Source organism: Pinus tabuliformis, chromosome Q (genome assembly GCF_031772625.1).
Source record: "Pinus tabuliformis cultivar Carrire ecotype Pingquan chromosome Q, CPIR1, whole genome shotgun sequence".
Taxonomy (NCBI): Eukaryota; Viridiplantae; Streptophyta; class Pinopsida; order Pinales; family Pinaceae; genus Pinus; species Pinus tabuliformis.
The window spans coordinates 775,945,372-775,960,930 of record NC_142296.1 but is presented as its reverse complement, the minus strand read 5'-3'; the positions used below and the strand labels follow the sequence as shown (position 1 = coordinate 775,960,930).

At 38.3% G+C, this 15,559-nt stretch overlaps 1 pseudogene; it reads right to left on the bottom strand.

Annotated features, from left to right (window-relative positions):
- Positions 1 to 505: 505 nt before the first annotated feature.
- LOC149221783 (glutamine--fructose-6-phosphate aminotransferase [isomerizing] 1 pseudogene) overlaps positions 506 to 15,559 on the bottom strand; it is a 57,517-nt pseudogene continuing 42,463 nt past the window's right edge.

Genomic DNA, 15,559 nt, shown 5'->3' with positions numbered 1-15,559 from the left:
ACTCTTTTTGTATAAATACCTCCCCTAGAGATGTAATTTGGGTTGGTGAATATCATTATGTACCTGTGCTATAATGATGCAGGAGCATCTAGACCCAGCCAGCAATGTGGAGATTTGTCCACATGTTGTGGTTAAATCCAGTGAAATTTATTTACTGTTGGTCAAAAAAACAATTTACTGAGGAGATTGGATTCCTCAAATAATTTGTTATTGTAATAAATAGGAGATTAGCTTATTTTGGATTTTGAGATAGGGCTGTTAGTCTAGGTGTGCTTGGAAAACAACGGAATAGAAGAATTCTGTTCTTTCTTGGAAAAATAGGAAACTCTGTTAGATAATTTAGGAGAATAAATAGAGGAAAATTGTAATGAACTCAGGGGATTTCTTTTTAGATTGATGAGAGTTTGTGTGTCGCTGGGAGGAGGAGAAGAGCGATACTGGTGTGTGTATAGTTTTGAGTGTGGAGCGAAAAGCTCAGATTTTAGAGGAGACTGTGTAAGTTAAATTAGATACAGAGTTTATTTCTATGTAATAGAAGCAAAGGCGAAACTCTGTTTGTTACTCTGATATGAATAAGATTAGTGTTTGTATATATGATGAATTCGTGAGAATGGATGTATTTGCTTTTCCGTGTGTAAAAATCGCTTGAAGTGTGTTGAATTACCGATTGCTGCTTGCTGAAACAATTATCATGTGTCGCGATCACAATTATCGGAAGTGTCTCATCGACAAGTGCTAGAGGGCCATGCTTCATTTCACTAGCAAGAATTCCTTCACTGTGCATAAGCGCCACTTCTTTGACTTTCAAGGCACCCTCCAAATGCTGTGGCATAGTTATATCCACGGCCAAACATTAGCAGTGACTGCTCACCCATCAATAGCATCGCAAGCTCCTTCATTTCACCATCCAGCTTCAATACCTCTCTGACTTTGTTTGGCAAGTCAAAAAGTCCATCTAATATTGCCTCTCTACGTGATTGACTCGAAATTGAATCCTCTCCAACAGCCAGGGCCAACATAGCAATTACTGCTATCTGACTTGTGTAAGCCTTAGTACTAGCAACACCAATCTCACACCCAGCATTGATATGAACACCGCAGTGTGTTTTCCTTGCTATGGCACTACCCACAGTATTTGTAATTCCAACACACAATGCTCCTTTTCTCAAAGCATATTCTAATGCCAGCAGAGTATCTGCTGTTTCTCCTGATTGACTGACAAATACTGCGGTATCTTCTCTATAAATTGGTCCTTGTCTATCTAGTAAATCGCTTGCAAGCTCCATTGTCACGGGGACACCAGAAAGCTCCTCAACAATCGATCTAGTTGCCAAGGCAGCATTATAGCTTGTACCACAACCAATGAAAATAATTCTCCTAGAAACGGCCACCCACAGTCTTCTGGAAAAGAAAATGAGTTTTTGGTTGTTCACAATGGTGTCATTACCAATTACATGGTTCTGAAGGAGACTCTACTCCGACATGGTTTTAAGTTTGAGTCTGGCAACCCCGCGTTCATTTGGTTGACTGATATATGCGCAGAAAGCCTTGGAGCAATCGATTTGTAGAATGGGTGGAAGGGATCAATCTTGAATCGAATTTATAGAGGTCGAATGCAGGAAGACCATTTCGATTCTGTGGTGAATTTACAGAACTCTGTTTCTGCGCGGAGCCAGAGAACGATGAAGATGAACCAAAGGTCGATGTGTGGATGTTGACAGAGCGAATGGTAAGTTAATGGGTGCGCAATTATTGATGATTTCCAAAACTGGATGGGTGTGGGAATTAAAATGTAATTGATATTCAGTCCGATCAATAGAAGGGTGTTGCATTTAAATTTATATATGGGTGTTGGCAATTACATTATGGTTTCCGATTAAAGGTGTGTTGATTGCTGAATTGTAGTTTGAACCAGAGTTTTTGAGAGGAGTTGAAACTACTGACTGTTGAAATTGTGAATCAATATCACATACTTCCGCAAATTGAAGTGTATGCAATTGTCAGCAATCTGAAATTTTATATGGACAGTTTTGATGTATTCGTTGTGTGCATGAATAGATTGTGATTCTGGGTATCGCAGGGATTGGACTGCGTCATATAAATTTGAGAACTCTTCTGAACAAAGATTGCTGGAATGCTTTGCTGATAAACTCTCTGGTTATGGAATTAATGGCAGAAGCCCATGTTGCAAAATTCTTGGATTATCTCATGGATCAATAAGTTTTTTCTAACTCACGTTTTATTGTTTCTATGTTTTATATATCATTTACATATCATACTCTAAATTGCAGGAAAAAAGAATAGCCCAGAATTTACTTTGTTGTATTCTGTGTTCAATTCCTGTCATTTTTTATGTTTTCTTCATAACTAGCATAGGCAAGAATTCTTAACTGCTCCTGTCTCCCTGGTTCTTACACTTTGAATATAATTAAGGAATTCTTAACTGCTCCTTGGTAATATTTATCCATTTTCCCTCTGCTAGCATAATGAAAGATCCTTAATTGCCTTTCATTCCCTAACTTCATTTCATCCTACTCTAGCTCGAAGATTTTTTCATGGGTAATTATCTTGCTCTGTAGTTCCTCCTTTTACCAAAGCAATCATACCCAGAAGTTTATTTTCATTTGACTCCATTAACCCAATGGTCTGAACTTCTCATACTTTGCAGCCCTGTTCTATTGAATGTCACCATCCAAAATTCAAACAAATACTTGTGCTTCATAACTAGCCTAACATATAGCAAAACAAAACTAAATCATAAAGAGAGAGCCCTCTCTGGCTGTAGATTGGCTAGAATCTGCATCCAAAAGATTGGTTAGTGGTTACCTCAGCCGTATTCTCTTTTCCCACTGCTTTTGGGGAACAAACTAAGTGATAACATCATTGGCGTCCACTGGGGAACTGAATGACTGTGTTTGTTACTGTTACTGCTGTCTATTTTCTAAAGCTATAGATGGAGCCTGAAGTTAGCCAGGCAGCCTTTGAAACTGTCTTTGCTGTGCAATTCCAGGAGTAAATAAAAGTTACTTCAGTCAATCTCTAGTCTAGTTTTAGGCTTTAAACAACTGCCTTAAAAATTTGATCAGTTTCCTTTTGTTTTCAAAGGACCTTCAGGAAAGTTCAAAACCCTCACAATTTATAATTTCCTAGGAAGATATTGTCAAAAGCAGTGTTCTTCAAATATCTCCAGAAAATACCAAAAACAGATTTAGAAGCTGGCTCCAAAGAATAAAACCCGTTACACAAGATCAAATCCTAATCCAAATCCTCCAGCTATCTTTGAAAATCCCAATTTGATCCCAAAGGAACTTAGATGCCAAAATAGTCAAGAAAATTCCACTGATTTAAACCTTGGTGTACTTCAGCAAAACCTTACCCAATCGCCTCCTGGAAAAGTAGCAGTTCTTTCTACTGTTGCTGCAGTGTCTTCTAGTTCACCATCATCACTTCAAAGCACATTTTCCACTCCTCCATCCACTCCGTTTATTTCAGCTGTTATCCCTATGCTTCTAGTTGTCCCATTTATACCTGTTAACATGGAAAACCGATATGCTCCCCTGCAATTGCCTGCAAATCCAGGGGCTATGCCTCAATATTATCAAAGCAAAATCACTTATTTCGATGGTACTGGCTCCTACACAGTACAACAACACACTAAGAAAATGATGGGCTATTTTGAGAACTATGAAATTGATGATAATGATGTCAAGATGAATTTTTTTGTCCAAATCTTAATAGGTGATGTAAGGACCTGGTTTAGGGCAGTTGCTGTAAACACAATTGCTGATCCAGATGCCCTTTACCAAACCTTTTTGAACACGTGGGAAAAGAAGAATGACCCATTACATATCCTATTAGAATATGAAAGCTTGAAAAGAGGCCCACAAGAAACGGTCCAAGACTACTGTGCTAGATTCAATAACGTGTACAATGCTATCCCTCAAAACCTTAGACCGCCACCTGACTTAGCCCTGATCAAATTCCCTGATGGATTTGATTTTGACATGGCATATCAACTAAGGGAAAGAGCTCCTCCAAGCTTGGAAGACATGCAGAGCATAGCTGTTAGTGTAGAGGCCAATATGATCTCTAAAAGAGCTCGAGCTAGAGCTGAAAGAAGGACTCCCTTCAAAGAAGAGCCTTATGCATTTGAGCAAAAATTAGATGAAATCATCAAAGGAATGGATAGATTGGGTGATAGAGTGGAAACCATTGAAAGGAAATCCTCTTGGGAGGGTTAACCAAGCAACACCATAACTAAGAAATCCAAACTTTAGAAAAATCAAAATCCTAACACCGGGAAGGCTGGTCCTGACCAGAACATCAGACCTCCATTCCAAGAAAACTATGTCGAAGCCTCAACCTCTAGTAAGCCAACAGAGGATGCTCAAATCAACCTAATGGGTCTAAACAGTGAAAAATAAATCTTTTTAACACAAGATGACCAAGAAGCTCATAATTCCAACCAATTTCAAACCAAATCCGGAGAATCATTTGATTTCATAGAGGGGTATGATGCAACTGTCTATGAGGTTCATAAACAATACAAATTGAGAAGTAGAACGGTAGATGTTCCTGAACCCAGCAAGCTGAAAGATACCAAGAAACCTAAAAAAGCAAAGGATAAAACTGCCATGACAGAACTCCCTACTAAAACAGACATTAACCCAAAAGAACCCATGGTTGAGGACATATCAGACTTGCGGCCATCAAGTGATTAGCCATCCACCTCTTTCACTCCAAAAAAGAACGTAAACAACTCTCCTGAAAATAATTTCAAAGCAGATTTAGTTCATAACAGCACTCCTGATGAAGAAAAACCACTAAAAACACAGCAGAAAAGGAAAACCTTGCTGCCCGGAATACAAAAATTCAAGTGGAAAAACCTTTCAACCTTGAAACAAAAATAGGCAAGTTAAAAATAGCCATTCCATTGTCTGAATTGGCTAAACATGAGGTATATAGAGAACAAATCAGCAGGTCACTTCAAATATCAGAGAATAGAGATACAATGAATGTCTTAGATGACCAACCAGAATTGATTTTTGGTCCTGAAGTTAATGGTAAGTCAGTAGATGGAGTTCCTCCATTCTATGTAAGCCTAAACATTCATGACAAAGTACTACATAATGCAAATGTTTGATTTGGGAGCTTCCCATAATCTGATGCCTGAATCTGTGATGGAAAGATTGGACCTAGATATCACAAGGCCATATAAAGACTTGTTCTCATTTGATTCTAACCAGGTCAGGTGTCTAGGCCTAATCAAAGATTTGTGTGTATCTCTAGTGCAATACCCTGCCAATACTATTTTAATGGATGTAGTGGTAGCTGATAGCCCACCAAAGTATGGAATGATTTTGTCCAGATCTTGGGGTGCAAAACTCCAAGGATCTTTACAGCTAGACATGTCTTATGCCACCATTTCAGTCTTTGGCCAACCAAATAGATTGTACTGAGAAACATTGATGAAATATGTGGTCAGAAGTCAAGAGAAACCCCAAAATTTCCCCATTTATTCCATGCATTCTAATATGGATTCGTTTATCTTATACAATGTTGAAATGTGTCCCAAAACTGATGGCAAGTTTCTACAATCAGCACAAGTAAGAAACATAAATGAAGAATCTACTGCTCAAGATTTATAAATTGTTGAAATAATTGATATAACAGACACACAAGCCGAAACATATGACTTACAAAATCCAAATATTCCCACTAAGACAGTTTCTAAAACTCCTCATCCTAGTGGTAATCAAGAAATCTTATGGTATCTAGAATTTGATGGTCAGTAAATAAACTAGGAGCAGGGGCAGGGATTTGGGTACATAACATAAAAAATGATCATGCTGAAGGATATGCATATAGGTTGAATTTTAGATGTACAAACAATATGGCTGAATATGAAGCCCTTTTGCTAGGTCTCAAATTGATTAAAAGTCTAGGGGCAACTAGGATTTCAATTCTAGGGGACTCAGATTTGATTATCCAACAGATGAAGGGAAACTTTGTTACAAATGATCTCAGGCTAAGGGCTTATAGAGGGGCAACAATTGAAATACTCAACACCTCCTTAGAATCTCAGCTAACCAAAATTCCGAGAAACCACAATTTACATGCTCCCAGTTTGGCAACATTTGCCAGCACTTGTAAGCTGCCATTCGAGCCCAACCATCACTTTACTGCTGAGATTAAACACAGACTTGCTGTTTTAGACAATGTTAAAAATTGGCAGGTGTTTGACAATGACACACAAATTAATAATTTCTTGACTTTGAAAGAGGAATTTTCACGCACAAACATAGACACAAGCACCATTTGTGAAGAACAACAAATAGACAAAATTGAGAAAAATATATCAGCTAAAGCAGCAAATCACATTTTGCATCCAACAATCTTTAGCAGCAAAAATTTACAAGAGCTAAAACATATGGACCTTGATGAAATTGCTAAGGGAGAATTTGAAGTAATTGAGTTGAAGGATAATTTTTTGCCCACAGGCTTGACTCGTTTGGAGGATATTTTTGATTCAAATGATATGCCAAGAAAGCCAAAAATGCAGCCGTTAAACGCAGAAATCCAGGGCTGTAATATAGGAACTGCAGAAGACCCAAAGATGGTAAAATTGTCTAAAGCCTTGCCTCCCGACCAAAAACTGAAATATATTGAGTTGTTTAGATAATTTCAAGATGTCTTTGCATGGAGCTATGAGGACCTCAAGTTCTATGATATTTCGATCATCCAACACAAAATACCTTTAAAAGAAAATCAAAAACCTTTTAAACAAAAACTTGGAAGGAGGAAGTCAAAAGAATGTACCAAGCTGGAATAATTGCATCTATTAGATTCTCAAAATGGATCTCAAATCTAGTGCCCACTAGGAAGAAAACATGAGAGATAGGACTGTGTGTTGACTTAAGAAATCTGAATAAAGTTTCTCTCAAAGACCATTACCCCTTACCCAAAATGAATCACATTTTACAAAGGGTAGTGGGAGCTTCTAGGATTTCATTGTTAGATGGATTCTCAAGATTTAATCAGATCCTAGTTCACCCGGACGATCAAGACAAAACTGCCTTTACAACACCTTAGGGAACTTTCAAATATTTGAAAATGCCTTTTGGACTTAAAAATGCAGGGGCCACATTTCAACGAGCAATGGACATAGCCTTTGCAAAAGAGATTCATTATTTTTTAGTCATATATCATGATGACCTCACTGCTTTTTCCAAATCAGATCAAGAACATTTAGAACATGTAAGACAAGTGTTCCTAATTTGCAGAAAATATGGCATATCACTTAACCCAAAGAAATCATTGTTTGGCCTAAAAGAAGGCAAACTCTTAGGTCACATAATCTCAAAAGATGGCATCAGAATTGACCCGGACATAATACAAGCTATTCTCCAGGTGCCTCACCCAAGAAATATCAAATAATTGCAAGCTTTTCTAGGAAAGATCAATTTCCTAAGAAGATTCATACCCAACTTGGCTAAACTAATAAGATTGTTGAATAACATGCTGAAGAAAAATTGCAAAGTAAAGTGGACAATAGAAGCCAAGCAAGCCTTTGAAGATATCAAAATAGCTTTAACCAAAACACCAATCCTCACAAGCCCAAAGTTGGATAGAGACTTCATAATCTTTTCCTTTGCATCAGAACATACGATTGCTGTTGTCCTATTACAAAAAGATGATCAAGGATGTGAGAAACCAATAGCCTTCTTCGGCAAAGCACTTAGAGATGCACCTTTAAAATATCAATTCATGGAGAAACAAGCTTATGCCCTTGTAAAGGCTATCATGGATTTCAGGGTTTATATCTTATACTCTGATATAATAGCTTATGTCCCAAATGTCGTGGTCAAAGATATTCTAACTCAAGAAGGAATAGAAGGAAAGAGAGGCAAATGGATAGCTAACCTTTTGGAATATGACATTGAAATTAAGCCAACAAAACTAATAAAAGGACAAGGATTAGCCAAATTGATGACTGAAACCAATTTTCAGGCCCTTGACATCAATGAACTGGATAACGAACAGGAGATGGCGACTCCACAGATTAATCAAGCCTTCTTACAATCACCTTGGTATGCTGATATGATTTATGTATTGTTAAACCTGCAAGCTCCTCCAGGGTTGTCCAGAACTAAAAAAAGATTCTTGAAAATGAAAGCTTCAAGATTTTGTATTATAGATAATGTGTTGTTTTGGAAAAATCATGAAGGCATTTCACTAAATTGCTTAACAAATGATGAAACTGACAAAGTGCTGAAAGAATTTCATGCAGGGGACTGTGGTGGACATTTGTATTGGAAATCAACAGCTGATAAAATCCTAAGAGTTGGGTTTTATTGGCCCTCTCTATTTGTTGATGTAAAGAAATTTGTAGTTTCTTTCCATAAATGTCAAATCTTTGAAGGCAAGAGAAAGCTATTACCTTTACCCCTAAAACCCATTTCCACTGAGAGACCATTTCAACAATGGGGTTTAGATTTCTTTGGGGAGATTCACCCTCCCTCTTCTGGCCAGCATAAGTGGATTTTGACTGCCACAAATTACTTCACCAAATGGATAGAGGCCATCCCTTGTAGACAGGCCAATGACTCAATCATCATGCAATTCCTAGAAACCAATATCCTATCTAGATTTGGCTGTCTGGAGAAGATTATAACAGATAATGCTGCTACCTTTAAATACAAAATAATGATCAATTTTTGCCACAAGTACCACATTACCTTAGGCCACTCCACAGCCTATTACCCTCAAGGTAATGGTCTAGCTGAATCATCCAATAAGAGCTTGATCAACATCATAAAGAAAGTATTGGAGGAAAATAAGAAGAATTGGCACAAAAAGCTTATTAATGCACCGTGAGCAGACAGGTTAACTACAAAAAGATCTATTGGAATAAGCCCCTATGAGTTGGTTTATGGTATGGAGGTTGTATTCCCTTCATACTTGGGAATCCCTGTGATAAAATTGCTACAAGAAATACATGCAAAACCCAATTATATTCAGAGAAGAATCAATCAAACAATTCATTTACAACAGACCAGAGAAGAAGTGTATCACAGATCTTAGATTCTACAAGAGAAACTTAAGAAGATTTTTGAAAAAAGGACAAAGGCCAAGGAATTTTTCATAGGAGATAGAGTGCTGAAGTGGGACTCTAGGAGGGAAGATAAAGGAAAACATGGCAAATTTGATTTCTTATGGAAAGGACCTTTTATTATTCAGGCTGTACAAGGAAACAACACTTAGTTTTTGAGAAGTTTGGATGGTACAGAAGCAGAGGATGGGCCAGTCAGTAGTCGGATGCTCAAGCATTATTTTGATCCACTTTGTTAAGGTGTTAGGACTATATTTTGTACATAATAATGTTTATTTTCTGTAGTTTATTTCAGCAATAAGATAGGGAATAAGATGCAACATGTTTGAGAAAGAGACAAGAAACTATTCCACCTTTTTGTATGAAATTTTGAGTTTATCAGAAGAAGTGAAGAAGGAAACTTGGGAGCTATAAAAATAATGACAATACTCAGACAAACTATCAGAGGCACAACTGTAATTGTTCAAAACAACTTATGGGAAAAGCATATATGTTACAGAGATACAGATTTGTTTGTCTTCAGCAAAAGGAAATTTCAGATTACAGCAAGAGTTGAATGTAAGGCTATCTGACCTGTTGTTCTTGGCTTTTCATCTGGAAAAGCCATCCCCAAGTGGAGCCACTGTTAGGTTCCTATACCAATAGGTGTCATATTTCATGATTGACTGTGGAAATGCCAAATATGATCATCCTTTCCATGCTGCAAAGATTCCATATTTTCAAAAAACCAAAAAATTTAAAAAATGTAAAGAGGGTATGCCCTAAAAGAAAAATCAAAGGGAAAAAAGAATGAATTGGTCAAGAAAGAAAGAAAATGAACCCCAAAGAAAAGACCAGGAAATTGTGCTAGTCAAAATGCCACTATTGTCCTATTTTTTGCAAACAAGTTCAAATTATGCAATCAATGACTTCTGTCACACTTGATGGATGGCCAAACAGCTCAATCTTGGCCTCTCCATGTTTAAATTTCTTGTTTTAGCATTAGAGAATAAGGTCTGTCCAAACAGTTCAAGCTTGGTAGGTCATTAGTTAGGTAGAGAAGCAAGGGAGCTCAATAGCTAAATCTGAGCCCCTGGAAGAAATAAGGGCAGACTTAGATAGGAGGACAGCTAAAAGAAAACAAGAGAGAAAGGGTTTGCTAGCTCAAATGCACCCAAGGAGAAAGAAAAAAAATGTTAGGTGTAATAGGCTGGGTAGGCAGTTGGATGTTGCAGAAGCAAGTTCATGAACAGTTTTGTCTTTTTTATGATCTATCTCATGCCTATCACAGGTGCCATGGAAAATTGGTTGCAAAACATTCAGAGCATGACTAATTTCCCTTCTCATTTCCCCAAAAATCATTTACTAACCTCTCCACAAGGACATTGAGATCTGTTCATTGTTCCTAGTTCACTTCATTTTATGAAAAGTACCAAGTGGAACTCTATGTTTACTTAGCCAAAACAAGCCACATTTCTTATGTAAACAAAATCCTTTCATTTCCCTTTCATTACCCTAAAAAACCTAAGTTTGTACCTTATAAACTTAGCGTTCTCCATTCATAAAACCATATTAACACATTAACTTTATTATATAGCTCCTATATAATCTTTCCCCGCCCCTATTTTATAAAAATATACATAAAAACCCCCAAATATTTAAATATTCCCCACCTCGGCAACTATAGCCATAAACTGTAGAATTTTGGGAATTATAGGTTCGCTTGGAACCTTATAATAACCCCTCCGCATGCATAAACCTTGGGATTTAATTAACATTTGGTTGATTAAATAACCAGCCCGCAAAACCCAAAGTTGAAATACATTGTAATACCCCGCAAACCTTACAAAACGATGAAATATTATGGCGAGACCCCATGGCATAGCTTTCCACCTATTTTATATGCCTCCAACCATTGGATCCGATCCCCCAGATTAGATGGCCCACATGCATATCGAAAGCCTTTATATGTCGAACGATAGTGTCTGGGGGATGGGGAGTATTTCCGCCGTACAGAAGACATGCGGCAGACGCCCGGCATGATCGCTACCCCCCTGCCAATACCATTATGGACCAAAGGTGGTGCGAGGGCCAAACCGCTTACCGCCTATGCCCCTTCCGCGCCAACGTCACCCTCTCTTCACCCTCACGTCATCAAACATGTCATCCGCCACCCCGCCTTTGTATCATCCGCCTGTCTGCCACGTCACTGCCAAGTCGGACTCCGTACTTCCGCTATACGACAAAATCCTTGCGTCATTCTGACGTCACCCAACCAAAGCGCGCAAAACCTACCAAAACCAAATTTTTTGTCAAATTGGTGTGAAAAGGTCATTTTTCATCCATTTGTGTTGGTTTGTTCTATGCGACGCGTTCATGTGATTTTCAACCAAAATACCTGTTTCACTGCACAGTCTGCCACCCAGCTAATTCTAACCTGCAAACCAGTCTCCAAGCTCGGCCCGCCACCCTCAAATCGCACAATCTGCTGGATATAACAGGTATTTACCTACACTTCGTTCCCGAACCCCGTTTTCTTTAATTTCTCTACAAAAATTGCCCAGTGAACTCAAATTTCAATTAAAAAACCATGCTGCCTCTAAGAACTGCACATTTTAACCACTGTTCTGCCCATCTTCTCCGAGAAATTCCTCAGAGTTATCTCCCTTTGAAAACTCACCCATTTAGCTAAAGTTCAAGCTCATTTCAGCCTGCAATTCCCACAGAAAGCCCCAGAAACCGATATTTTACCTATTGTTGCTGTGAAAACCCAAAATTTCAAATTAAATAATCATAGAGGATTGAAAAATGGATGCTCCAGTGGCCCTCAATGTTGCCCCCTTGAATGCACCACACAAGGAGCTGGAATGGTTGCCCTTAGTTGATAGGGACTTCCAAATACAAGACTTAATGGGTATCAAAGACCATCTGCAAACATTTTGTGAAATTAGAAACAACTACCTAAACAAGACTGATCTCTATGGAATATGGGAGTCCAACCTGCCCATATATTATCTTCCATCAGTTAATGTATTTCCAGATATAATCCGCTTGTGTTGTGCTAACTATGAGCCTACTCAAAGAGCAGTCATGTCCCCAAATGGCACTGTCCTGTTCTATATCACTTCTGAATCAATCAATGAGATGTTGCATTTCAAGCCTAATCAACCTCTGGCTCCTTTGTCTATGAAATACTTGCTGGACCAAGGCTCCAAACTATCCTCTGCAGAAATATGCCGAATTTCCAAGTTATTCATGAGCCCAGACTCCCAACCCAGAGACTCACCTCCTTTTCACCAGGTCTATCTCAATGAAGTTGGGAGAATTGTCATTGACATGATATCCTATGTCCTGGGTTTTAGAACAAGTGAGTATGTTGATGAAACCATTCTAGCTCTGATGTCTATATTTATTCCAGGACACCCACCTGCTATCAAATTTGACTTTGCTACCTACATTTGCAACAAAATCCATGAACAATTCATGAATCTAAATAGAGAATGGGTTTTCAAGTATACAACATATATATATACCATCTGTTCTTATACTATCAAACAGATAGTTTTCAGTTCCCTGTCAGGAAATTGAATGCAAAAGGAGAAAGGAGATCTGTCATATTTTTGACCCAGTCTTCCATCTAGTCCATAATTCTCCTTATACTTATTGTGAGTTCATTGATTTATTTATATATCCAGTCTCATCTCTATTGATGAGAAGTCCCCCTCCGAGACTCTAAGTTGTAATGGAGAAAAAATTGCAGCTGTCCAAAAGCTATAAAATAGGTGATTGGTACTTTTACCAAAATCACACAGAGATCAGGATTTATGGCTGTGAATTGTGCCCCTACAAGCTGCCAAAGTATGTACCTATGAGACTGTTTGCCCTTGAATACTTTAGGAAATTTATTAGCTCAGATTTGACTCATTTTTATGCTGCCAAGAAAAAGGCTCAGCTGAAGCTAAGAAACCAACTAGGCCCCTTCATTATTAACAAAAAGGAAGGGTGGAAAGATGCTGAAAAGATATTAGATGAGCAACTCAAACTAAAAAAGGATTTTTTGGTGGGTACCCTATGACCCAAAGGGATTTATTCATGACAGAAAGACAAAAAATAGGCTATCAGTCTATGGTCATTGTAGAATCCATGATATAGAACAGTATGCTAATCAAGATGAATGGGTAGAGGGCACATTGGTAAAACATATTACTGAGGAAGAGAAAATGGAGCAGGCAATGAAAAACCTTGAAAAAACTCTTGACCTGGACTCTTTTGGACAAGTTTCTTTCAAATTGCCTCAACATATTGGAGCGGGCACATCATCTGCTACAACTTCACAACAACCTGCCCAAGAAAGTACTCCACCTGCAGGGACATCCAAAGGCAAAGAAGTGTTGCATTCAGAGCAACAAGAAATGACAGATCAGCCAACTTCATCAAAGCAGAAAGGCTAAGGGCAAAGTCCTCTTTCCCAGACCAATGCACCAGAAATACCAGCATTGCAGACTCCTCTCAATGAGGAGAAGAGCAAAAAAAGGGATCGAGAAGAGGCCACACCCATAAGTGGGCCAATAGAGCAGACAGAAGCAAAGAGACAGAGAGTGGATCATCTACATGAACAGGAAGTTATAGAGGAGGTCATTGAAAGTCCAAGAAGTGAAGGGGCAGCCAACCCACTAACTTCCCCAAGGATGGAATCACTTACCAGTTCTCATGGACAGCAGTTGGGAAAACAACCTAGTATGGAAATTTCATCAACACGGCCACAAAGCAAATAAAGCTCTAATATTAAAAGGCCATTCATGGACATCAAAGCACAAAATGAGCCAATAATAATGCAGCTTTACAATCAGTTCCTCAAAATGACTCCTGCCAAACAGCAGAGATTGATGTCTGCATATGATATCAAGGAAGGGAAAATGATCTTGAGTCACTTCAAACCCACAGTGCAGCAGCCACAGTCAGCTGCCGATTATATTAGAACATATTTGGAGGCTCTTGCCAAATATATTCACCCTTTGGACCAAGTTGAGCTGCACAAACAAACAAGTGAAATGGTTTATTCTACTTTAGCAGACAAAGCCATACTAGCTCAACAATTGCAGAATTCATTAAACAACACATCTGCCCAATTAGAGTTGGAAAAAGCATCCTCTCTGGCAAAGGACAACAGGATAAAGTCCTTGGAAGAAATCATCATTGAGCTGGGACATAATCCCAAGGATCCTAAGGCAATAAAAGCACTAATAAAGAAAAATTAGGATGGCATAGCTGCCCTCAAAAAGCAGTTAAAATTGCCAATTACTATGCATCCGCAGACCACAAAGATAGTGAAGAAAACGAAGAAGAAGACATGATGGAGTTGTTAATAAAAATGAATCAAAGGCTAAGTGAAACTGAGAAGGCTTTGGAGAAAGCATTACAGGAGAGGCAGGGAGTGTCGACCTCCCAGCCACCATAAACATCTCCTTCTACAACCACAACAATTGTGCCTCCTGCTGTCCCAGCAACAGGTACATCAGTCGCAGATACTTCAGCAGCAACAACAACAACAGTACCGGATACCAGCATGAGCATGGAAGAGATGATGAAGGAAATAAAAGAATTAGAACTCCAAATGGCAGAGCTAAAGGAAGCCAAGGAAAAACTGGCCAAGTTAGAGGTAAGCTATGATAAATCTAAAATGATTGTGGCTGAAAAAACAAGCGTGGTAAAGGCCTTGGAAAATAAGGTAAAATCCTTGGAGAAAGATCTTACTCTTCATAAACCTTTATTAGAAATCAAAACAATTTTGTGGACTAAAATTGGCCAGTCCATCACTGATCAATGGAGATCAATACAGACTATCCATGAGCAAATTGAATTGATAGAAATAGCCCAAGTGGAGATTCAAAAAGCCAGAGCATTATTGAGAAACATGCCCGAATAGGCCAATAGACTAATTCATTTTTTGAATACTCATACCAAAGAGCAACTAACAGCTCTAGATATCAGGGACAGAACAGGTACCATTTTGACAATTAAAAAGGTGCTGACTATGAAAATTTTTATACAAAATCTGGAGAGAAAGTGTCAAGAAATGCAGATGGAAATAAATGCTTTTACAGAAAAGTTTATAATCTTGCAGCAAAAGGGTCTACCTAGTTTGTTAACCAGCAATCAGAGGCTGTTGACATATGAACAATATGCTCACAGGGTGAATACATATGTTACCAATCAGATCACGGCATCATCAAGCACTTCAGAGGACATAGTACCTCCCTCTAGAAAGAGCTTATATGACAAGTTGGAAAATCTGTTCTATATTGAGCATGAAATAACACATCTTTTTGAAATCCAGCCCAATTTCTACAGGTATACTGAAGCTGATGAAATATTGATAAAACTACAAAGACACCAGTTGCCAATAGACCAATGGTGGTAGAGCATGTTGGAGATTTTACTAATGTAGTTTTAGTTCTCTTTTTGATC